At 36.7% G+C, this 26,368-nt stretch overlaps 1 long non-coding RNA gene across 1 annotated transcript in view; it reads left to right on the top strand.

The window, feature by feature from the left end:
• Positions 1 to 8,095: 8,095 nt before the first annotated feature.
• The window catches only part of LOC121427808, a 41,992-nt gene continuing 23,719 nt past the window's right edge, over positions 8,096 to 26,368 (top strand). The window contains exon 1 of the long non-coding RNA XR_005971717.1: positions 8,096 to 8,550. This is a non-coding gene — a long non-coding RNA (uncharacterized LOC121427808). The remainder of the gene's footprint in view (positions 8,551 to 26,368) is intronic.

The raw sequence follows: 26,368 nt of genomic DNA, 5'->3' as shown, positions 1-26,368 counted from the left end.
TTCGTGATTTTACACGCGACTGGTTAATATTTCTGAATCATTTTGACGCTCATCAGAATAGGTTGTTATATGACATTATGTAAAATGAAATTGACACATGCATAAGTGTCAATCTTCATTGTTTAATAGCGTCGCAGAAACATCGGCCGAGAACGAAATCTCATTGTAGAGCGATTTGAAACTTCTGATAGGGTAGAGTTAAGGCATTATATGAACGAGGAAAATTAATAAAGAATAAATAAACAAATAAAACAATGTCTGTTGGCAAATTGAAAAACAGCACCTCCAATATATTAACATGTTTTTAGCCCGTTGCAGAAAGAGTTGCAGAAAGAGTTGCAGAAGTTGCAGAAAGAGTTGCAGAAAGAGTTGCAATCAATCGCAACTCTAAAAATCATGCGCAAGTCCCAAATGCGCGTTGTTGATTGGTTGAAAATCAAATTGCGCGTGATTTTTAGAGTTGCGATTGATTGCAACTCTTTCTGCAACGGGCCCCATGACACTATGGTGTCATAGTTGTTCGTGATTTCATTTTTTTATATTGTCCAAAATTCACTGTCGCGTTGGTTGACTTCTTGTCTTACTGCAGACCGACCTAGCGATAGCATTATAGCTTACATTAAGCTATGTCATATCGTACTCTCCTATGAATAGCTAAAATCGTAGTATATAGAACATGATTAAGAAACGAGTGTCATATTTATTGATAACGAACGATAAGATTTCTGGTAGATTGAACGAGGTGAAAGCCGGACATTGGATATATTTAAGTTTATATATGAATAATTATAACCTTCGGGTTGTTTTCATAAAATTATCTTGTACCACAATTATAATATTCCATTCTTTTGATTAATTTATAGTGCATTTGATATATGACTCATTCAATTATAAAATTATTTGTCCGATCTAAGCAATGTCGTATTTTTTCCCGCAAAAAATAAATAGGAATATTTATATCGCGATCGACTGCAAAATTGTATGAATGCTTGTGCCACAAAAACTAGAGGGCGCAATAATCTGTGGCCGAAAATGAGAGAAAAAAATGGCACTCGGCCTAAACTGCTCTAGAATGACAGATATTCCATTTTATTAGATCTTACAAACAAAACAAAGTTTGAATCATGGTAGAATTCCTCCATTTATCTGCTTCGTATCTCATCTTCATACAACATGTACGAGGTAAAGAATTATGTGTATTGCACATGTATAAAAAAAAAATACTTTTGCAGATTTAAAAGGTATGAGGAAATGTAATGTTATGACGTCATAACATTACATATACATGGAGGAAGTTATCTTTGTATCGTCCATATGAATACAAATTTGTATTTCTATTAAATTTCCATTCTTATTCAAAGCGTAGGTATACTGGTAAAATAATATCTATCCAATTGCACACGCACACCTCCGTATGTGCGATATTTAACCGGTCATCGTTACAGTGTCCTATATGGGACCAGTGCAGATTCAACAAGTGTAGGAACTAAGCCCCCTGCCAATACGGAAACGAGTGTGCATAAAACATTGCCTTGGGGTACTTAAGGCTAGAAATTGTGTGATTTATACGTAAATATATATAGAGCAAAATCTGATGAACAAAACAGCGGAAATTTCGTTATTGCCCTGAAAAATTTTTATATATAAAATTCACTAACTTCAATATTTCTTTTTCAGATATGTATCAACTTTTAAACGTTTTGCTTATTAATTTGTCCTCTTTACAGTTATAAAGGCCTTGACTGGCGTTGGCAGTTTCAAACAATTACTCTCTAAATTCCCCAGATTGAAAGTCAATCGAATAGAATATGGTCAGGGACAAAGCCAAATTCGGATCGAAAGTTTCAGTCGAATAAGATTGAATGCGAAATCTTTTATCTACTATCTATCGAAAAATTAAATCAAACTTTAAAATGGTTCCTGATAGCAATCAATTTTAATCTAAGGAATTTAGAGATTACAATTAAATTGTACATACAAATATGCATGTTGTATGAAACTTATAACACACGCTTGTTTCTGAAACAAAGATTATTAATGTATATTTCATATATGATATTATGGCTGTATGATAAAAGCACTAAATTGTATATATTATATAATCTAAAATAATTTGTTCAAATATCTCAAACGCGCAGGAATCATGGCCCGGTTTATTCAAACTTGTTATATCAAATTAAGATGCTGCATGTTAATTGACGAAATTCAAGATTTTCATTGTTTGTTCCATTACATTGATCATCAGCATTGATAACTGAGGACAAGTTTTATGAAACCGGGTCCATGTTCCTATGTTTATATAATAGTTTTATTACGTTCATGTTTAAGAATATTGATCACTTTTTAAGTATTGATTGTGTGTATTTACACGTTGCATCTTAAACATTGTCTTGTATGTCATCATGATGAAATGTGTACATAAATGTCTAGTACGTATTTGGTATAGCGATCTTTGTATTACCTGTGAGAATTTTGTACTTTGTCATATGCATTTGAATTATATATATACCAAGCGCGTTTTAATAAATAGCATGATGTATTTGCCAATGGTATATTGCGTTTCTAGCAGGGTGTATAATTTAAGTGTAGTTTTGCAAACTGAAATAAAATTATTTAATACCAGTATCGATATGATTTGTGCTGATGTTTTCAATTCATTTGTCATATTTGTTTCGTAATTTTAAGATAATTAATCTTGGATGTATTTACGAGAGAGAGAGAGTGTGTGTGTGTGCGTGTGTGTGTGTGTATGAGAGTGTGTGTGTGTGGGAGAGAGAGATGAAGACTGAGAGAAGAAGGAGGGAAGGGTTAAAGAATTACACTGTTAGAAAAATTATCCTTTAAATAAAAGAAGTTCCCGCAGCAGAGTCTCGGGAACACCTGTAATATTACCAGAGAGCGCACACTCTAAAAACACATCAGTAAAAAAAATCAGTAAAAAATGACTAGTTAATAGGGTCAGCTGGGTGCAACTGTTATTCTAGTCGTATTTGACTATTTTTAGTCATATTTGACTAGAAAAGAGTTATTTCTGACTAGAATATATGTCAGAAATGTGAATATCAGTGATTGCCATATCAGTTGCTCCCAGCTGACTACTGGTCTAGTCAATTTGACTGATTTGTTTTAAGAGGGTAATCTTACAGGAAATTGGTATTTGGTGTATGGAACTTTACAAATTTCCTTTAACAAAACACCCTTTCCCCTTTTTGTCTCACCTGCGAAGCAAAGTGAGACTATACATGTAGGCGCCGCTTTTCCGACGGCGACGGCGGCGGCGGCGGCGTCAACATCAAATCTTAACCTGAGGTTAAGTTTTTGAAATGATGTCATAACTTAGAAAGTGTATGGACCTAGTTAATAAAACTTGGCCATAAGGTTAATCAAGTATTACTGAACATCCTATTAGAGTTTCATGTCACATGACAAAGGTCAAAGGTCATTTAGGGTCAATGAACTTAGACCATGTTGGAGGAATCAACATCGAAATCTTAACCTGAGGTTAAGTTTTTGAAATGTCATCATAACTTAGAAAATATATGGACCTAGTTCATGAAACTTGGACATAAGGTTAATCAAGTATCCCTAAACATCCTGCATGAGTTTCACGTCACATGACCAAGGTCAAAGGTCATTTAGGGTCAATGAACTTTGGCCGAATTGGGGATATCTGTTGAATTCCCATCATAACTTTGAAAGTTTATGGATCTGATTCATGAAACTTGGACATAATAGTAATCAAGCATCACTGAAAATTTTGTGCAAGTTTCAGGTCTCATGATAAAGGTCAAAGGTCATTTTGGGTCAATGAACTTTGGCCATGTTGGGGTTTTTTGTTGAATTACCATCATAACTTTGAAAGTTTATTGGTCTAGTTCATTAAACTTGGACATTAGAGTAATCAAGTATCACTGAACATCCTGTGCGCGTTTCAGGTCACATGACCAAGGTCAAAGGTCAATGAACTTTGGCCGAATTGGGTGTATCTGTTGAATTACCATCATAACTTTGAAAGTTTATGGATCTGATTCATGAAACTTGTACATAAGAGTAATCAAGTATCACTGAACATCCTGTTCGAGTTTCAGGTCACATGATCAAGGTCAAAGGTCATGTAAGGTCAATGAACTTTGGCCATGTTGGGGTTTTTTGTTGAATAACCATCATATCTCTGTAAGTTTATTGGTCTAGTTCATAAAAAAGGGAAATAAGAGTAACCATGTATCACTGAACATCTTGTGCGAGTTAGAGTAGTATTCAAAGTGAGCACTGCTGCTATATTGAACCGCGTGATGCAGGTGAGACGGCCAGAGGCATTTCACTTGTTAAACAGACCTGTTCTGTTAAATTACAGAAAAAAATCATGTTTTATGAATTTACAGAATGATTCCGTTATTGCTTTTTGCAAAATCTTTCATTTTTTTTTCTGTAAAATCAGTGTTTTTTTTAACAGGGTAGGATAGATAGAGTGGTTTGTAATTTTTATGTTTCTAGTGCTTGAGATGACGAAGGAGCGAGAGGTAAAGGGACAGAGAGGGGGGAGGCGGAATAGAATGGCAAATTCATTAAACATTAATTGCACTCGGCTCAATGGGAAGTAAATAGGCCTAACCATAATGAGCAAAACCACAGGGTTAACCCTAACGCCCCTCTTCACCCCTTCTACTCTAAACAAGAAAGAAAAGAACAAATAAAAAGATGAATGAGTAAATGCATGAAAAATAATCATAATAACATAAGAATAATAGCAATAAAGCACAAAATGAGCTTATATATTTTTCTAATGATGGTGCTCGCAGACATCAGCCTTCATGATTTATTTCATCAGAGATATGGTATCTAATAACCCAGAGTCATCTCTAATACCGAATAATCTCTCTTAAGTGATGCTGAGATTATGGACTTCGTATCGACCGGTAGACCCACCTGTTTCCTCGTGTGTATAGTTTGGAATCATATTTACACGTTAATTGCAATCCTTGTTGACAAAGAACAGTCAATGTATGTCATCGTGATATGGTGTTGTAGGTTTGATACCGTGATGGTAAACATGATAATTGATGATAATGGTGGTGGTGGTGATGATGATGATCATCATCATCACCATGAAGAAGAAGAAGAAGAGGCAGAGAATGATGATGATGATGATGACGACGACGACGACGACGACTATGATGATGATGATGATGATGGTGGTGGTAATGATGAATACTGATGTCGATGGTGTAGATGACAAGGTAATGGTAATGATGATGATGATGATGATGACGTGGCAACGATAGTTCTGGTGTCAGTTATGATATGGCGATAATGATGATGACGATGACGATGGTAATGATGATAATTATGACAAACATTATTAAAAAATGATGATAAACTTTTACTGATCATATCAGGGTACATGCGTATATATATCCAAACATGTTCCATGTACCGCCAATAGAGTCAACATTATAATTTCTGTAATCAACATCATCTCCATGATCATTATCATCGTCATCATGATTACCATCACCACCACCACCACCATCATCATCATCATCTTCGCCCACATCATTATCTTCACAATCACCATTGTCACAGATGGCATTAAACCATTTCTCTTTAGTTCCCATCAAAAATTTAACTTACACCTTTCTGCATACAGTAAAAACGCATTTTTAAATTTAGGCCAAATTGAATTTAGTGCATCTTTCATCTTCGCAGTCAGGCCTATGATGGTTTACTCCGTGGGGAGCAATGTAATTGATAAACCGTCATTATCAGTTCACTTCAAAGTAGGTTGCGCGCATTTGATAGGGAATTACCTTTTTAGATAAATATTCTGTGCTGCATTTTACTATTTCTTTTCTCCTGAGATGTTCTTCTCCGAACGAAAATACTTACAATCGCAAGGAATAAGAGTCGTGATCGAATTATGACCATGCTGGTGATTAATTACCAAACCAAAATGCTTTACAGCTACATTTATTACGATTTAAAAGGCTTCGGTATCAATAAATTGCCTTGCTATAGATTTTACAGTGAATATCATTATTTTCATGACAATTGACAATGACAATTTCTTCAAAGGAACATTGGAAGAAAAAGAGCTATAGCAATGATATGATAAAAGATAAGGATGAAATTCGGGACCGGATGTTTATTACCAGTGGATAGGATAATTATATCTGACAATCCATGTCTGACCAGAAAAGAGTCCCTCGACCAGCTCATTTTAATAAATAAATCGGAATTTATAAAGGAATCTCCTAGGGGATTATTATGTTTTGTAAAAAGTAAAAAAGAAAAAAATAACAAAGCAACAAAGCAACAACAGTCAAAACTGACTAGTTTGCCTATTCAAAATAACAACAACAGATTCAATTCATCACCTGAAACAGTAGAATAGCCCTTATCTTTCCGCTAATGAAAATATAGTTAAAAATTGGTGATATTTCTTCCAAATTTGGGAAAGGAAGTTCAGTAATTACCAAAAACTAAATCAGTGTTAGATAGACAATAATATTCATACACTTTGATAATCAGCCATATCAAAATATTAAAAAAATGAGAATGCTCCTACTCCACACACCGCGTGATCAACTCATTTACAAAAAAAAAATCGTATTCCAATTTATTGCCACATTTACAATTCCCTCAAGTATCAAAAAAACAGATGATAGATCGTTGGAGAGAAAGACCCCTTAAAAGGGCACGGCAAGTCATTTGGAACATGTGGAATGAAGATTTGAAGAAAATAGGTACATGAGGTATGAAAACAATTGTTATTTTCAAGTAACTTCCACAGGAATCTTAACCAAATAATAGGGCCGATTATAGTAAGAATCAATCGATAAACATCGTAGTTGTGGTTAACGGAGTACAAAACTATGCTCAACTTAACGCCTCTAACATTTGTGAGAAATCCCCATGAATAACCCTTGTAAAGATTAGCAGATAATGATTATTGTCTTGGAGAAAAGGAGAGAAAGAAGGCATTGTTCGAAACGAAGTTTATTTCTATCCCGGTAGATAATACACGTGTAACACGTCTATACCTGGAGACAATGCAGGTAAATCGATGCAAAACAACTACGGTTATATGCTAAAAACTGTTAACCTGGACCGTATTTGGTACACAATGATACTGAAGGTGACAATGGTAACAATGATAATAACAAAGCAAAAGAATGCAAATTTAGGTAACGATGATAACAATAATTTGATCAATACACTCTAAAAACAATGAGTAAAATGTTACCCAATTTTGGGTAAAAAGGGAATGTATATGTTTGCTGGGTACTTTGTCTTACCCCCATATTGGGCTATAAATGCATGTTTAAGGGTAAATTTCAACGCAACATTGCGTAAAATTTACAAAATATTTGATATCTTTTTACCCAACCAACATGCATGTTCCCATTTTACCCAGTATTAGAAAAACCTTTTTTAAGAGTGTATAAGAATAATATAACATAACAATAACAACATTAGTAATCAGTGGCGTAATGATGAGGGGGTTGGAGGTGCCCCCCCCAAGGGTAAATATGACATTATTTTCTGAATATCATGTCATATATCACAACATTGGATTTTTGTAATAAAGATGCAAAAATATTTGCCTACTTGCAACTTTGTAGAGATTTTAATTGATACCCAATATCTTTCACCCTCACAATTTCTGGCTCACAACACCACTGATAATAACAAGCAAGAACGATGCATGATACAAATGATATTTATGATAAGAAGTGTTACAGAAAAAGAAGATTTAAACACAAGAATATATTAAAAACATTTACTAATACTACTAATAATGATGATGATAATATAATGATAATAATATCAATTATTGCTAATGATAATTAAATCAATAATGAAAATACTAACAAAAATATATCCCAAACAAAAACAAATCTTACAAAAATGTATGTATGGTGTTTAAATTCTGCAAACGTGAATTCCCATATATTAAACCATTAACTTTTCGCAAAGTGCGTGACAACTTATACCATCCGACTGTCCTGCTGCTCCCCCCCCCCCCCGGCTCTCTTATAATGCACCAAATACACTGCCCACATTCACAGATGGTGTAAATTGGCGTACACTTAAAACCATGAAACTCTCTTCCCGAGCATGCTCAAATGAGCAGCGATTCTCTTTCAAACGACCATCAGCGTGAAACGCGTTTAAGGAAGCTGCGCTTTAAACACCTTCCCGTTTCCTGTAGCTACCTCTCGGCTCACTCGCCTAAACCTCTCTCGGACTCAATCGGGCGCAAAAAAGAACATATCAGGTTTTATGGAAACATCCTAAGTGCATTAAGGAATCCTATACCCTTCTATAAACGACATTTTGAACTCGACCACTCGCCCTTTTTCGACTCATCTTCGAGCGTTTGACTGGCATTTCTTTAGTTTCATCTCGTGGTGGTTGTTTTATTTTTCGGCGAGGACGGGACTCTGTTTAGGATTCTTGCGCCGATGTCGGCGCCGTCTCTTCCTCTCCAACCCCCTTATCTTCTCTTCTGCATCCGAGGGTTGTTCCATCTCCACAGGGGTTAGGCACGTGAGTATTCCTAATCTTGATAGCGAAATGCATGTTATTAATCTTCCATGGGGACTGTTTGCGTTGAAAAGTCGCTTTACGTTAAGCGGGATTGTGTATCCAACATGAATTATAAGGAGAAAGGTTCTTCGAGCATTCATCCCATGTGAATTTGTTATATCGGATTTCTTAAAGGCTGTATACTTGTATTTTCAATTTAAAAATGCCAACATATCTTAATTTTTTAATGTGAGTATGTACATGGTGAGTACAATTGTGATATATACAAAACATAGATTTATTAAACGATGGTGTGAAGGTTGCATAAGCTTAAGCTTTTTATAAGATGGTTCATGGCTTTAAAATGTGCGCTAATGCGGCAGAAATCTAAGATAGTAGATTTTTTTTTACAAAGAAGCATTAAACGTCGGTATTGGATTCGATTGAGATCCAACCAGGCAGGGATGTGTTAGGAAGGATAGGAATCTCTTCGCTTTAGTACCAGCCTGCTTTAACCCCATCTGACGAGCCGACGACAGGATATTGTCTTTAAACATGTGTTTTTACAATGTCTTTTCAGGTGTTTCAACAATACAGGCATTTTCATTTGCCGACAGTTTCTCTTAGCAACAAGTGAAATTCGGATTTTAATTTGGCTGGTCCAGTTTTTGATAATGCATTAGTACGCATAATTGGTATCAGCGAACAGAAATCACCACAATTCGAGTAATATTAAAAGCTAATTATCTAAGAATCACGCATGACCACGAATAAATTGTTATACAAAATATGTTCATAATCATATGTTTTTAGAAATGAGTGAGCTCTAATAGCACAAATTGTCGGAAAATGCTGAAATTTGTCAATTTTGGAAGAAGTTATAAAATTAAATATGTCTTTTTTTCATGACTCTTTTATATCTTGTTGGCATGAAAGCATCACAAGGGCTTCTCTTTTGCTGTCCATACCTATTTTGAAATTTTCAAATAAGACTGATGAAAAACAATGCTTTTAGAGACAAAAAAAGGAAATACTGATATTTCGCTTCGGCAGAATCCATTCGGATTCGAAGGGTAACATCGGCACTCCACATGCATTATCAAACCCCCTTGGAATGCTTTGTCAATGATTGGAATGTTTTTGTATTATAGATTTTCGAATGTATTGTGCTTGAGTTTCATATCTTTCCTCACACATCCATGAACAGGTAGATGATGATAATCCAGTCAAGCTATAGCATTGTAACCAAAGTCTGTTTTGCCTGCTTTTGATTCAGCAACTTAACGTCAAGGGTTCCGAAACGAAAGTCATTGTAAGATCTACTGTTTACTTCAACTTTGTACGTTTTGAGCATGGACCTGGCCATGGAGGATTATCTGTTGTTACTGGGGGTGCTGTCACAATGCTCAGCGCCCCCCCCCCCCGTAACAATAGACTAATCCTCCGTGAATAGATCCCTTGTTTTAGTCGTTTTTTTACTGATTTTCCACTGATTTTCCCGACCCAACAATCAAATTTCGAAAAAAAATGTGTCGTGATACGGCTCTGGGAGAAAATAGTTTAATGTACTACTCATTGGTTAGAAGAGCTTTTCATCATCGAATTGCCTCACTCAATTTTAGAAGTAACACGTCTTTAAAACTCACATTGTCTGCTTCATGAGGATTCCATGACAGATTACTGTCTGGCTAAACCCGAACATCGCTTTCAACGACTGACTCTTGTTGTTTAGAATCACATCAATGCATAAATGCCCAAGAGTTAACTCGGAGACAATCGGGTGTCGAAATAATTCAACCAGCTGGTAATTTTAAGGGGAGAACATAATTAAGTTCGACCTCAAACATTCAAGGATGTATTACACACGTTGTATAATTAAAGCAATTAGTACTTGCTGTAATAATACAACGTGTGAAGTCATTTATAAAAGTGTCTTAAATGGGCCCATTGTGGCTGGTCAGAATAAACCGCGTACTCGTATCTCAAAAATGTACATATTTTGATGACAGCTCAGAAAAAGCTAGATTTTTCAGTTGGGTAAACCCTTCTTTTGCATCGAAAGAGTTCTTCACATGTATAAAAAGACTATTTACAGGCAGTATGAGACTGCCATTATTCTGATATTTTTTTAAATTGAGCCTTTTTAAGCTGCCCCCATTCTTTTATGGTTTATATTGTTATTATATGAAAAAAAAAGTTTTTTATCAACCAAGCCATGGCATGTAAATAACGCATTCGATTTTCATTATTAACCTGTAATTAACAGTAATACATATAGGATCTCGTTTGAATACATTAATTTTGCTAGGTCTAACAATCCTCTCGCAAGCGTTCATGTCAATAGAGCATGAAAATCATTGCCGTTATTAACTGGTGAAAATAAAAATTCATTGTTTTATTTAACATGGCGATTTGAAAAACAAAATATTTTTAACACTGCCGTGGTGTTAAAGGTATTGTTTAACTTTGTGAGCACCCGAATTAAAAAATTCTCAAACCAAGATGAAACATGTGTACAAGTGCATGTATTAGAACTAATAAACCATGAAAACAACCATTATTGAGAATAAAAAGCTAAAACTACAAGGCAAACCCCGATTTTGTAAAAAGGCGTCTTATAGACGCCTAAATAGTACACATAAGTGTATGGGATGAAATTAAGATGGTGCTTCCGGTCACTTTATATTTCAATTTTTGAAGCACTAAATAATTATTTTTTGAACGCAATTTTTTCTGGGCTTCATTTTTGTAACATATCACAGACACAGGTGACAAGTATGACCTTCAAGCTCAGATTTTTAAAAAGTCAAACCAATGTTAACCAATCACTTTAAGGAGGTCATTATTGATTCATGAGCCCGTTATACTTGCACAAACATGATATAATTGTGCTGATAAATAATGATTTAAGATTAGTATTAGAGATTCGGTTCATATTTCTTCATTTCCTTTTGAACGAAGGTCTTTGATGCTGCAGACAGTTGTCCCACTTTCCAAATTTATCATGAATCAATCGATGACTTGTCCGATATTCCAACATCTACTTGGAAGTGCATTCAGAAACAGACCAGACATTAGAAATCGGGCAAAGGATTCAATATATAAGATCTAAAAATCATTTAAAATGTGCGAATAAGGTTTTTTTATCAATTCAATTGTGTGTGTGTGTTTTTCTAACTGATCAAAATTCGGGTTCCTTTGAGAATAGAAAGATTAAAATCAAACATATATCGAACATACATCAGATATTATTATCATTAATAATATAAAATCAAATAATGTGCCTCCCAAATGGTTATCATTAATGAGGGAGGGACTAACGTCTCTTCGTTGTACTCTATGGCCTGTATTCTGATGTCGAGTTTATAGGTCCATGGTTTAACTTAGACCATGGTCTAACTCTGTGCTAAAATTATGGGAAGCCAAAGTTTTGTTTACGGTGAATGCTTCTCAGGTTTACCGTGCTCATTACTAATTCTTAAATGGTGAATATAACTGTCATACTTGTCCTTCCCAAGCTGTTAATAAAGTTTTGGGAAGAAAATGAGCTTATATATCGAACCTCTACCTGTCTAGTGTTATATATTTATGTAACAACTGGCTTTCCATAGTTATACCAAAACTTAGAACAAGTGTTTGTATCAAACCCGACTTCAGAATACGGGCCTATGTCATCGATTTATTCTGGCAGGAAATGGCTGTACCCCCCCCCCTCCTTTTCTGGATCCGCCACTAAAATTCCCTTTGATTTATAAAGTGTTAAAATGGGGAAGGGATACACAAGAAAGGTTATGGGGGGAAAAGAGTTTGATGAGACATGCAAATGAATGATTGATAATTAGATCTTGATACTACCTCTGATCTAGATAATAATTGAAGGAAAACAAATAAAACAAGTCATCGTTGTGTTACAACGTCACGTAAGCCTAGAATTTGCCTATGGGCCTTTTTCACACGTGAATCTTGAATCGTCATTGTAATGATGATTGCTATTGTAATCGTGACTGTGATTAGCATTCGTGAGTTTTATCATGTTCTAGTTTGGTTCCACACGTGCTAAATATACGTCATTAACATTATTTTTCACTGGAATCATCATTCAAATTACGATTTTTACCATGTGAAAGGGCGGACAGAACGAATAATAATAATACAATCATATAGGGTATTTATATTGCGCGCATATTCACCTTGTTAGATGCTCAAGGCGCTCCTGTATTACCCGATCATAGCACACACAGCTTTTTGAGGAACTACTTCCTACCGGTACTCATTTACCTCACCTGGATTAAGTGCAGCACACTGTGGATCAGTTTCTTGCTGAAGAAAATTACGTCATGCTGGGATTCGTACCCATGACCCTTTGTTTCAAAGTCTGAAGACTAATCCAATGGGCCACAACACTCCACAACTACTATAATGTATAAAAAAAATTATGCAATAAAAAAGGGTACTTCATTAATGAGATGAAATCACATTCCAAAACGCCTTGTTCCTTCTTTCCAACATAGACATAATATAAACAAACTTTAATCAGTTATAAAAGGCTCTTTATTTATTCTAACAAAACATAGAGTGGACCCCGTCATTTCCATTAATGCTCAATTTTATACTTTTTACGAAATAAGAATAATAAAAATACGATTTGTTTTACTTTGTATTATGTTTTGAATAGAAATGGAATAAAGAATTAATTTTGATTATATAGCGATTAGTTTAACTTTTTGCTATAAATCTATAGGATCGGTATTTGATCAACATGAAAATTTGTAGTGATTTTGGTTGTGCGTTTTGAGAAATACAGTGGGGGTACCGGTACGGGCAAATGTCAGTAATGTTTATTATTCATGTAAAACATTTTCGTGTCAGACTGTTCCCTCCGAAATACGAATGATGACCCTGTTGTCTTCTTTTAAGAGGAGAAGGACACTCGGCATGCTACCTTCTTGCCTTTAAACAGTACCATGTTGTATATTCCATGATATACACACACCGTGAGGGGATGATATATCGCTTCCAATAATGCAGACATTATATCCATAACATCCAACAAATTCTCCCACACTAAAAAACAGCATATCTATATTCCCGCCAAAAAGCAGGGTGTATTGCAATAAATCAAGCTCTGACCGAGCGCCGTATGTAAGCGATAAACTTCTGGGAGGAAATGGGTTATATATCATCTTTTGAATATAGCGATGTTATGATATTTTACATCATAGAAATTACAGGGGAATACGATATGAATTCTTTGATTAAACACCAAATGAAGGTCATGTAAAGAAGAGGTGGTTTGCCCTTTATTTGATGCGTATGCCCTGTGCGCAGAATGGGATGGGTCGGAGAATGAATAAAATAAATTAAAATTTATATTACGTTTGTCAAGTAATAATATTTGGTTAAAAATCGGCGACATAAAACCTTTTTAATTCAATATACGATTGCCCATTTTGAATGCCCAATCGACAGGTAGCATTAAATGTAAGGAATCAGAATTTAGTCCATAACTTGTTATCGAAGTTTCATTCTAATCCTAATGATAGCTGTGGAAATCGCGGTCAGTTGTTAAATGTGTATCATTGGACGGATGTGGGACTTGCTTTCTTGGAGTGGGACAAGATCTAGATTTTGAAATAGTAATGTCTCGTCTGCCCTCTTCAATGTAAGACGTCACGGTCTTGCTTGTCACTGTGGACTACTTTTCTATCGATTGTGTGTGTGTGTGTGTGTCAAGGAACCAAGTTTCTTGCGTGGGTGTGTCTGTGTGTGCGGGAGGAGGGTTGGCGCGCGCGTGTGTTTGTGTGCGGTGTGAGAGCAGGAAACTTATCAATGTATTATGCTTGTAGATTGGAGAAAGGGAGAGTAAGAGAGATTAACGGATATGAAAGCGAGGAAGAGAGAATAAGGCGGATAGAGAGAGATAGAGGGTGTGCAAAAGAGGGAGAAGAGAAAACGAAAAAGTGAAAAAAGATGGCCAGGTAAACAGTGACAAAGACACAAAGTGAGGAGACAGGCAAACAGACAGACAAACTTACAGAAGATGAAGGGAATGGAATTGAAATTAAGATTAGTTTCATTTGCATGTAGAAGGAAGAGAGAACGAAAGAAATCATCATTATAGAGGGAGAGAGGGGGAGAAGAGAGGGAGAAAGAGACGCAAGTAGATAAAAGATCAAAGATAAAAGTCATCTCGTCTGCATTTTTAGCGAAAACGATGCATCCTTTGTTGATTTTTTTTTCTTTCGCGTCTAAAATGCACGGTAGCCAGTACACTTATAGATATTGCTTTCTCATGCACCCGTGTCTACTCTACTTATTTCAAGAACTCGATTTATTGATTGGGGGGAAATCCCTTTGAACTGTTACATCAAGTTAAAGGAGCATTGGATTTTTCTTCCAACGGACATACCACATACCACTACGGTTTACACTTAATCGGCTTTTGGTTCAGAACCAAAAGCCGATGCAGAATCGGCTTTTGGTTTATCTTGCACTGCGTTTACACGCTGTTACAGCTCGCGGTTCAGAACCGCGAGCCGATGCAAAAACCTGAAATGATACGTACACCAACAATATACGTCATAATAAAGACAACGCTGGATCCGTGCGCTTACAATGGTAAACTAAATGAAATGCGCTCAAATTGCCGATGCAGAATCGGCTTTCTGTTTACACGTAGTAAAAAAGCCGATTCAGCATCGGCTCGCGGTTCAGAACCTACTACTTTGGTGGTGCGAATTGCCAGTTCTGAACCGCTAGTCGATGCAAGTTAATCGCGTTTACACGCTTTGAAAAAGCCGGTGCAACAGCAGGTTAAGTGTAAACACGGTAATTGATTCTAATACCATGGTGATCACTGAATCCTTAATTGTTTTAAACAAAATATAAAGGGCGGATGGGGGGGGCATTTTCGTATGCCATATTATATAGACAACTGCACACCTAACGACTGGTCCAAGTTCCAGTTTGGAACAAATCGCAATTCGCCCTTTTCTAAAAATGTAAATGAAAAGTATCTTTTTTTTCTTTTTGGCTCAAATTAGCATTCAAAATACTTTTAAAAATAATTGTGGATGGTTGCAAGCATTTTTTAGACTTCTGCTATGACGTCAGTATTTAGGGCACGGTATCTCAGAGTTTGGGAAGTACAGGCCAAGAAAATAGTGTCTTTGGGATATTACTTTAAAAAAAATATATATCTAAACCTGTAACAATGTTGTATGGACACGTCCGATGCTTGCCATGACTTTCTGAACCATAATTCGCCCGTTGTTTAAAGCAGCCTCCTTTATCCTCGGTAAATTGTCTTTGCAGACTTGGAAAACCATGTGAGATGGGCATGAGTCTTATTGGAGTTGTCACAGCAATAAGGCAAAACTCCACAGCCGGAACAACCCCCACTCTGCCTAAAACAGCTCCACGGGATAGGTAGGTCCGTCTAGAAACGTAGAGGGAGAGTGGAGGAGAGAGAAACGTTAAGAGAGAGCGTGAACAAGAAAGAGAGAGGAGAGACAGAGAGAGGGAGGGAGAGGGGGTAGAATGATAAAGAGAAGAATCTGAAGATACATGGGATGGGTGCACTGTAACAACTGCGGTGTTAAAACTGACACCAATTGGTGTTAATAGAGGACCACACTCTGAGGTGTTAAAATTGCACCCTAGAGATTAAACATAACACCAAAGAGTGTAAATGTAACAACAAAAGGTGTTGTAATAACACCTATAGGTGTAAAACTAACACCACCAATTTAACACCGGTGTAAAATAATTGGTGTGGTCCTCTATGTACACCGGTTAACACCCCAGTTTTTGCTGTGTGGAGTGGGATAGGAGAGATGGAGGAGAGTGAAGGAGAAAGGCAGAGTCTCAAATAAAGGAGATGGGAAAAGAAGAAGGGTGTGACGGAGTGATAGATAGCTTTAGTGCGGGTGAGAAATTAGAGGATTCGTGGGGGTTCTAGACTGGGAGTACAAGAGAGAGAGTGGGATTATGAACAAAAATATATGGGGAAAACTAAAAATGATGGGAGAGAGAGAGAGAGAAAGAAGGCCCGAATACCTCATGATCTTGACATTCATTATGTTACACGATAGTTCCTCTCTCTCTCAGTAAAGGAGACAAACGACAAGATGAACGTGCTTTTAGAAGGCCATTGCTAGATTGAAGTACCTAAACATTTAATCTTACTTTTGATGGTTTTGCTTCAGACAAAGACAGATTGGGCGCAAGTGAAGAGACGGATGGTGCAGAAGGGGGGGGGGTTAAGGCGAAGAATGTAGAGAGTGTTAAGAGAACTGAAATTACGATAAGTTACGATAACGCGCGAAAGCTCCGTAGATAAAGATGTGCTGGTTTGTACTCCTAATGATTTTTTTTTCTGTTTTGTTACGTTACCAATTCATACAGGACATATCGTGCAGTGGCAGAAACTGAAACGATTCTTGCATCGTATATCCGATTAAGATATGAACATATTACAGAAAAAGCAAAAATAGTACATAATTGCCGTAATGTAAACACAAAAAAGGAAGATATCCACTCCTTTAAAACGAAAAAAGGGTTGTTCATTTTAGACTAGACTTCACATCAAATGAAAAATAAGAAGAGTTTTATGAATTTCACAACCCATATAGCTTGGCCGTTGCTATTAGAAGGGTGGGCGGAAATTCGTTTTGATGTCGGTTAACGAAACATATGAATAATGCTAATCAAATTCCGTAGATTTAAACTAGGTCGTATGTAATTCTGGAATACGTCTCTAAGTCTTTTTTTTTCTTTGAAAAATCCTGACAAAGCAGATTTGAATTTGTGTCATTAGTTGCTACTTCTATAACAAGAAACAAACAAAAATGTTCTCCCCAGACTAACGCTTCCCTCCAAGTGATTTCACATTTAAATTTTAATGTTCTTGACAGTTATAAGATTTTGACTGATAGAATGTGGACATAAATATACCGTGTTTACAAAATGACTCGGCCCGGGGATTGACACGCGAGCCGTGCTCAACACGGCAATTATATGTGCTGTGTAAACGCGATCGGCGTGATCCGCGTGCCGTGTCGAACACGGCTGTTTTAATCCGCCAAAATCGTAGGTTTGAACCCGCAAGCGGAGTCAGGCCATAGACCTCTAGTAGGTCCATGGTCAGACTCATCTATTTTGTCGTGTGTAAACAGAAAGCCGTGTCGCACCCGCATGGTCTAGGTCAAACACGGTATATATTAATTTTGTGACGTCTATTGTACTCCCGTTCGTGATCCATTGGCCTTGTCGAACTCGCCTTTTTTGTTTCAGACAGTATAAACGCGACCATAGTTGCCCTCTTCGCATCGTATGACCCTGCTTGAGGATTCAACATTGGAGCCGAGTCACTGTTTGAACAAGGTATAAATAATGCCACTCGGTCACTTGATCCACCCAACATTTCAGTAATTTTCTTTACATACCGTTATTATGATCCCATTGGTCGTTTTAGCTAACGTTGAACCTTATGCCTTCGACATTTTTTTTAGGGGAGGGGGTCATTATTTTTCACCTGCCGCAATGAATTATTCTAGTATTTGGTAATAAATTTACTATCAGGTGATGAATACCTTGACCTTAAAATATAACATAACAATATTGTTTTCCACGTGTTTAACAATAATGCTACTTAGCGATCACACCTCAGTGTATCACGAATATATCCAGGTGGATGTTTCATAAAGCTGTTCGTAAGTTAAGAGCGACTTTAAGAATGACTGGTGATCCTTTCTTGTGGTAAATGATATTCACCATTAATATTCGTTGGTGATTATTTAGTGCGTAAGAAAGGTTCACCAGTCGCTCTTATTCTTACGAACAGCTTTATGAAACAGCCCCAAATTTAGGTAAATAAACGTTTTATAAACTACGCTTATCTTAGCCATACGCTAATCAAAGCCAAGAGTACAGGTGTTTATTTCGCCATATTTGTAGAGAAGTGTTTTTTACCCAACAACCAATTAGGAGTTTGTATAATCAAAATTAACAGTTGGGTTAAATGCTTTTTAATTATGTACGTCAAAATAACCTTGATAATATACTGTACATGCCATATTATTTTCGTTAAGGCAAATTTACAATTTGCTGGACGGAGAACAAATCTAAAATGTCTTATGTACATATACATTTTTTTTAAATGTCTTTACTGTTTTTTTATGTCATCAAAATTTTCACTGTATATTTGATCACATGTCCACATCTTCTTGTATGGGATGTACAGGCCATATACCGTCATTATATAGAATGGCGCATATTATGTATTTTAGGCCAGTTCCTCCAAATGGTTGACATTCGCTGTGAGCAAGCGATCAATCTTTACTCTTTTTTTACTATATCGTTTCCTCCAGATTGCAGGAGGTGTTGATGCATACGATACATCTTACTTCGGAATTTGAGAGAGGATGCGAGAGGGGGAGGAGTGCGAGAGAGAGGGGGGTGAAGAGGAGAATGGGACTAATAAAAGAAAATAAAAGAAAGACGGCGTAAGAGTGAAGAAGTAAAAGAGAGAATAATACCAGGGAAATGGAACGATTGAAAGAGACAGAAGGGGTGTGGTCATTAGCGTACCTACGGGGGGTCACACTACGCACCCAAATCCCCCCCCCTGACTTGTCACAACCCATGCAAGGGATGTATCCCTGCCTCCCCTGACGAGCCACAAGTGGCCCGGTCCTTTGAACGGGAAGACCTTTTTTTTCTGTTTGTCAATTTTTTTGGTGGACGAATTTGCCCCCTTCCCCCCTTTGGAAAATCCTAAGTACGCCACTGGGTATGGTATTGACAGAGGTGGAAAAGGGAGAAAGAGGGGCGGATCAAAAGTTGTATAATTTAGGTGACGGGCTCTGAAAATCAATTTATTTTAATTTGCAATTTTCTGTGTATTTAGAAAAAAGACAAATCGTAAGTACGACGAAATATCTATCTTTCCCTATAATGAAATATCCCCAATTTCGGCATAAAGACTCCCCTGTCTGGAATTGAAAAATGTAATTTTGGATTTTAATGGTATACGGAAAAAAAATAAGATCAAGAGTTTATTATGATACAATACATCTACCGATTACTTTTCCACACTTTCCTGACATTGGTATAAGCTTACTGCTAAAATGGAAATTAATCATAGTCCGGGGCAAGAATAAGGCCATTTTAATCATAGTGGATGTCAAAAGCAATGCAGGTAATCCATATTGTAAATGCAAATGTAATTTGCTTAAAATACGTGCTAGGATTGACGCAGTGTTAAGTAATTAACAAAATAAAGCCGAACACTACGACCGATTTCAAGGAAATTTGTGATCAATTTAACTTACTGATCAATTTGGCCCCACCCTTGAAGTGAAATCGCCCAGAACAATGATTTAGTAATCTGGACCTTCATGATAATGCAAGCAGAACCCGACACGATACACGTCAATACACATGTCTAGCCGAGGGTGAAACGTTTCTCGCAGCCATCTTGTAATTTGATCAGTTAATTAATATACCATCTCGTATATACATGCACTTGCATCACGTACACGCTTACCGTATCCAAATATTATTTTGGCTTCTATACTTTCCTAGTTTAACTTGGGGTTGTACTTCTTCTACCGACCCTCGTACACTTATTTCCATATATCATTCCAAATGGTAGGATCGTTCATTATTTCCATGCGTGAGTCTTGTCAGCTGTTTATCAAGTTTATTTAGATTTTGCGTTTTGGCGCCGACCCAGTGAGAAACGAATATTTTCTTTACAATCGGGATTTTCAATGATTTAAGGAAAACTAGTAATGTCTTACAATCCATTGGTGACAAACTGACGAAAGCCTTAAGTTTGGCCCCAAGTTTGATAATAAGGAGTCTTAAAATATATAAAATGGATCATAAGAAAAATAAATTTATTTACTCTCAGATATTTATTGCATCATAAGGTCTATCCTCTCTTCTGAGATTTCAAAACAGTTCAAATAAATTTTTAAGCTAGAAAATAAAAGTCATTATCCTTTGTTTTCATTACGTTTGACACAATATTTGATATTTAAACATAACGAGGCTAAAATTACAAATTGAAGTATTGAAGTTTTCTTAAACCCATCAGGCATAATTTATGACGCTAAGAACTTTGTAGTTCTGGACGACGATGTTTAATGAAATAATCTTTTTAGGACAGTATTGTCTCTAAAAAAATCCCATATTTACGAAAGTCAGAGGTTTAGAAACGCAATTGTATAAACTGAGAGGAGTGGATATATAGGAAATGTAAGAAGGAAAAGAAAAATAGGATTGGAAAGTTTAGCCGTTGATTCACGCAAGCTTGTACAAGTACTAATGAATGAATGTGTAATCCGAAACAAAAAATCTACCGATTAACTTCCTCAGGCTTTGGATGACGAGTGAAATCAAAGCAATCAGAAAATTAGTCTCAAAATTAAGCCGAAACCAGAGAAGTTTGGCGTCATAAAATACGCATGATTTAACAAAAAGTACTGTATATTCTCCGTACCGTCTGTTAATGGCCTTCTATCTCCTCCTTAGAATGATTTTATTACGGAAAAAAGAGGCTCTATTTTCAAACGAGTTCAACGTACCGTATACTTGTAGAAAAAAAATGATTAGGCCTACTCTTAACCCTCTGAATTCATTTGCCATGAAGTCCTACACCTGTAACAATAACAAACTAAAAAGCATTGAGTTCGTTTTGTATTTATAGTGAACATGGATTTAGTCCCGTTTGGAAAATCTTCCGATATTAAGTTGCATTCTTATTAATGATAATTCATGTTAATGTTATTTCTTCTCTGCATTGCGGGAGCCTGTAGTCCTTGACGTACCACAGAAAGAAAAATATTGTCACCTTGCTTTCAATACGATTTACTTCTTTTCTCATCATTTGTATACAATGCTGTTCGCCGATAGCTAGCCAGCAGCTTATTTTTGGCGCCATTAATAAAGCCACTCTTGACCCAAACACGGACCTTTTCGATCAACCCGATACTGTCGTCTGCCCCAGGTAGGGAACTCGATACCTTGACGGCCTTTAGCGCCAATTGGGCCGAGTGCAATCAGACACTTCTTTAATATGAACACCGTACATGGAATATTGTAGATATCAATGGAATCGGAGTGCGTGAAGGGACTGCCAGATCTGGACATTTTGGCCAACTTCCGTGGAGGTATATGGCAGGCCGTTATAATCTAATTTATTGATTATGTCGTTTAATTCTTGATGGGTTGTTAGCAAATGTCAAATTGTAGTATCAATAATAATTATGATATGGGTCGATGTGATCGAATGGTTTACCATAAATGCGTATATTTACGTCTGCGTAATTATGTTGGCTGAAATGTTCAGATGTGAAGCCCCCTTTACGATGTCAGATCTTTTTATTATCTGGCGATATTATTCTAATCAGTGTTTTCCTTTGTCTTTAATGGTAATGGCGTAAGTGAATTATAAGCTATTTATTCGCACCTGTAGTCAATGACTTCTAAGAAATGTGTAAAATGATTCCATTGCTCCAAAACTCTTCTATCTCTTCCTCGTAAAAAAAATCAAATTCATAGTTTTTAATCACGTCCATTATTGGCCTGTTTCTATATATTGCATTTATTAACAGTGCACCTCGAAATAGATCAAATCTACATAGATGACACTATATGAATCTTCGTTATTATTACAATAATAATTATCATTATTGGTATCATTATCATTATTGGTATCATTATCATCATCATCATTGTTTTCATTATCATCATCATCATCATTGTAATAATCATTATTGAAATGTTTTCAATAATGAACATCATGATCAAATAAGAAGTGCTTTATTGAATGAAAGATGATACGTCTGCCGATAGCAACAGGCAAGTCTTCCCTCATTATTCAAATTCGGCACAGGGGGCCAACATGTACTAAGCCCCTTCCTATACAGTTCATTTCAGATGTGCAAAATCTCAATAGAACATTATTCAGTCTCTTGGTGAAGTGGAAGTGGTAAATGTTCCCCTAACTGCCTAATGGTTTCCATACAATCAGTTTAAAACTAGCCAAAGACATTGAGATCGTGCACCACTCTTACTCGCAAAATCATCCACATTCATAAGCGTCATTGTGCATCCATGATAGACACTTATGCTTTCATATAGCGATTCCAAGCTGTCGGTTATTTAATTATCGTTGTCAGGGTGTTTACAAGTGGTACCATTTTCTCTGCCTATTATCCTGTCATTAGGTTGATTAAGTTCGGCCTGCGAGGCATACTATTATTATCCAAACGCGAAAAGAATGCGCGGGAAATACACGTCGGGTCTGCACCGGGAGAAATCTCGCCATTTGGTGATAAATATTAGAATCTGGGATTAGATTCCTGAAAATTGTAACGTAATTGATCGTTGTTGCAATATCATCTGGTCTTGATAATCCTTCAAAGCGGGAATGGGGTTTGAAAAGTACATATGCTGACTTTGATACTGTCCCTGACGGTTACACTTCGTAATTCCGAAGGTTCTTTATTCCGACGGTTCGTATTTCCGAAACACGCATATTGCCTATACCTCGATGTTCGTTAATCCGTAGACTAAAAGGGTTCGTTAATCCGAACATTTTTGGCGTTATTCTGAAGGTTCGTTATTCCGAAGGATCGATAATCCGAAAACGAAATAAGGTTCGATATTCCGAAGGTTCGTTAATCCAAAACGAAATAAGGTTCGTTGTTCCGAAGGTTCGTTAGTCCGAAAACGAAATAAGGTTAGTTAATCATTTATGAACCGTCGGAATTACGAACCTCACTTCGTTTTCGGACTAACGAACCTTCGGAAATACGAACCTTCGGAAATACGAACATTCGGAATAACGAACCTTCGGAATATCCGAACCTTCGGAATAACGAAGCTACGGAATGACGAATGTATGCGGTCCCTGACACCCTCATTCTTTGACGTTCCGTGCCCGGATTACGTATGGGGGAATGTAAATGGAGTTACCTGATAATGACTGCTTATACCATGGTCACATTTGCTCTACGGTGGCCGTACGACGAGTCGGAAACAGTCGTTTTATTCATTTTTATTATAACCACCGACATGTAGCTAGTACAAAAAAATGTTCAAACGGCTGGTTTCGACTCGCCGTACGGCAGCCGTAGAACAAATGTGACCAAGGTATAATCAAGTCGAGACCAACGCCAGATTCTACCGAGAGGGTCTTCTTTTGACAAGAACAGATACTGTGAAGAACACAGCATACATGTATAATGACCATGTTGAGAAGTAGAATAATGTAAACCATAACTGAAGGATTCTATTCTGGATGATGTACAACACGTGTTACTTTAATTTCCAGTTTGTGCATAGCATCCATAAGGATATAATGCAGCTGGAGAAAAAAAGGTCACGTTTTTCGATTCCTGATGATTTTTTTTTATTCAATTTTAAGTCGGAGTCTTATTTGCCTTGTGGCTAAACCTGATACCCCCATCCATTTTTACCCCGTCCTTCTGTGAGGACGCAAGTACAGATTCTTACATACATGCGTGCTTCCTAACCAGTAAGATGAACGAGTAAACCTTGCACGAATTCACCGTAAAGAAGTGAAGAAGATAATGAAATGTGTTTATGATTTGCACAATGTTCGCTTTATTTAGCTTTCTTATTTCGTCGCATTCTTGCAGGATCACTTTTGAGGGACGAACACGTTTTCAAATTTAAGCTGGCGGTCCTCTAGAAGTCATCGAGAGTTATACACACATATCACACACGTTGACCAATATTGACTTTCATGAAAATTCTTCGCAGTTATAACACGCCTGTGCCATCCATAATTCATAACCTTCTCACCTATTTGCTATAGATGTATCGTTATTGTAGCGCATACATCATAATAGGTCACTACCAGCCAGCCTTCAGTTTTGTGTAGGTTATTAAATAGATGGATTAAAATACACTACGATGGATTGTTCCATATATTTGTAATCAAAATGCAATTATATTTTCCCTCCGGCTCGTCAAGGGGTGAGACTGACCATTATATCAACTAGTTGACCAATATCCTATGACGGTATTCCGGACATGATATGGTGTTATGATGAATTCATGGCGGCCATCCGAACGACACAACCATCAATCGGTCAAGATTCTTTAGATATAATTTCGCATAATTGTCAGATTATAGTCTTCTGTTCAATAATCCAATGATAAATGGATTGATATAAAATACAGTGAAATAACGAAAAAAAATCGAACCTTATATCATTTACCAGGCGCAGAGATGGATCGTGTCGTGTATTCAGGAAATTGATTAATAACCATGACAGCCTATTGGTTAGTGTAAATTTCTTGCATAATGTTAAGTGGAATACATAATATTGTAGTATATATCGCATCCAAATAGACATAAAGAGTGAATTAGGAATATTGTCTAACTTGTTTGCCAAAAAGGACTCAAGTTAGACACCCTGGTCATGCGCTTATCTCTCCTTTCAAAATTTAACACCGTTGGCTCTTTTTGCCTTTTCATTAGCTTTGATCATTTATTGCGTTTTATTTATTACAAGGTGTTACTCAAATTCATCTATATCTTATTAACTCATTACTATATTGTATTGTTATTTTTACCAGTAGGAGGTGCATTCACTTCTTAAAAGCTACTTTCGCCTCAACCAATTGACACACGGTGCCCCCTCCCCTTGATGCGAATCCCATCCCCTGTTCTATGATCTCTAAAGTCATGACATTCTTTTTTTCATTATTAGTTTGCATGCTTTAAATAGAGTTAAGTCATTATATATAGATATAATAGATGTAGTCAAATACCAGCAATGCTGATATGGACATGCCTGATATATTCAAATGATATATTTAAATGTATTTTGGTAGGTGTTTTTTTCTTTATACGTGTACCTTTTTTGCAAGTTCGCATGGTATCACATTTTACCCAGCCATAAGGCTAGATTATTATCAGGTCAAGTGTAAAGTTTCTTCTTCAAAATATATATATATATATATAACCTCACTGATAATTTAGAGTGAATTTAAGCGGAAGCATGAAATAAATAAAGATGGGTTAATGGTATTGGATAGATTGAAATGGGACGGTAACCGTAACTGGGGAGATTTAACCAGGAGAACCTGCCACCGAATAGAATGACAGGTCGTTCGTAAACACCGCGTTTAAACTTCATTAATGACGTCATTAAGGCTTAAATTGTCCCGAACGAATCGTCCACAAGCACTCTCTACCGATCCCCGTCCGACTCTTATTTTCTATTTCGTTTATAACAACAAAAAAGATGGATCACCTTCACTTACGTTTCAACTTTTTCTCCCCCCCCCCCCCTTCCCCTTCTTTCTCTCCCTTTCTGCGTCACCCATTATGTATTTTGTGTGTGTTGTTTCTCACTCACATTCTCTTTTACACACACACACACACACAAACACATATCCTCCCAGACCCACACGTCCAAACCCTCAACGAACATACAGAACGCTAATACACCAAAATCTACCCATCATACAAACACCCCAAAACTCCACCACCCCTCTCTCCTCCAGATTCCTCCCTCTCTTCCTTCTTCTTAATCGGTTCACTTCCTCTTTATATCTTCCCCTCTCTCTCTCCTTGACCCTCCCTCTTCATATCTTCCTCTGTCTCTCCTTGACTCTCCCCCTCTCCATATCTTCCTCTGTCTCTCCTTGACTCTCCCTCTTCATATCTTCCCCCGTCTCTCCTTGACTCTCCCTCTCTCCATATCTTCCTCTGTCTCTCCTTGACTCTCCCTCTCCATATCTTCCTCTGTCTCTCCTTGACTCTCCCTCTTCATATCTTCCTCTGTCTCTC

This window comes from Lytechinus variegatus, chromosome 14 (assembly GCF_018143015.1).
Source record: "Lytechinus variegatus isolate NC3 chromosome 14, Lvar_3.0, whole genome shotgun sequence".
Taxonomy (NCBI): Eukaryota; Metazoa; Echinodermata; class Echinoidea; order Temnopleuroida; family Toxopneustidae; genus Lytechinus; species Lytechinus variegatus.
Note: the sequence above shows the minus strand (reverse complement) of the source record. Positions and strands in the feature narration are given on the sequence as shown.